A 1,083-nucleotide genomic window follows, 5' to 3' on the forward strand; every position below is an offset into this window, starting at 1 on the left:
GAATCTGTTCTTTGTATTTTTCATAGTCTAAAATGACCACAGCACCCCCCTTGTCTGCAGGTTTGATAACCAAAGACGAGTCTTTCATTACTTTGTCTATCCTGGTGAGGTTCTTCTGAATATGCTTTTTTTTTTAAATTGTATATATATATATATATATACAGACATTAATTCTTGTTCAATTAACCTACAACAGGTATTATTTGAGGGGTTGTTAACCATGGGACAGAATTTGCTTTGGGGCTTAAAATGAGTAAAGTTATTTGTTAGGTTTCTAGGCTAGAAACAGTATTTTGGGAAAACACATGTTTAAGTTTAATCTTGCGAAATAATTAACACATATACTTTCGTAACAAATGGTTTGTCTGTACATGTAGGTACAAAAGAGGCCCTGAGATAAGACTGAGCCTTGTGCGTCAGTGAGCTTTTTTTTGAGAGAGAGGTTTCTTATCGATTATGCTGTAGCTCCGTGTCCACAGTCTGTGTTCCTGGTCCCCTCTGACCGCTTGCCTCTCCTGCATAGTTTATTTTTGAAGCCTTGTTGTACAGCTTTCGGCAACAATAAAAATGCGATGGTAGCTGGAGTCACTGTCTGTAGGGAATTTGCTCTCAGTGGATGCCGAGTCTGTGTCCGAGTCTCTGTCCCCCCCGCGGTCAGTGGTGCGTGCCTATGTCAGCCTCTCGGTGCTCCTGTCCTTGGGCCTTCCCATGCATAAAACTGGTTGAGCTGGTAGTCCTCTGTCTCGCTGATATTTCTTGATCTTTGTTGCTTGTAGGAAGTCTCTGTATTACCCAATGGATTGGTTGATTGTGCCGTCTATGGCTGTGAAGTCCGAGCCAAGAATCTCCTTCATTATAACCTCATGTTTCACTGAGCTTAACTTGAACCTTTGTCACTTCCTTTGACGCGTTTCTTATTTTTTATTCAAGTGTTACCATGCACCTGCAACAAAGTTCCGTCCGAATTTTGATGACGAGACAATAAAAGACGACCTATAAATGTACAAATTTAGGCTACCACAGTCATATACATACATGCATACAGTGCCTACGGAAAGTATTCAGACCAATTTACTTTTCCCA

The sequence above is a fragment of the Oncorhynchus clarkii genome, chromosome 30 (genome assembly GCF_045791955.1).
Source record: "Oncorhynchus clarkii lewisi isolate Uvic-CL-2024 chromosome 30, UVic_Ocla_1.0, whole genome shotgun sequence".
Taxonomy (NCBI): Eukaryota; Metazoa; Chordata; class Actinopteri; order Salmoniformes; family Salmonidae; genus Oncorhynchus; species Oncorhynchus clarkii.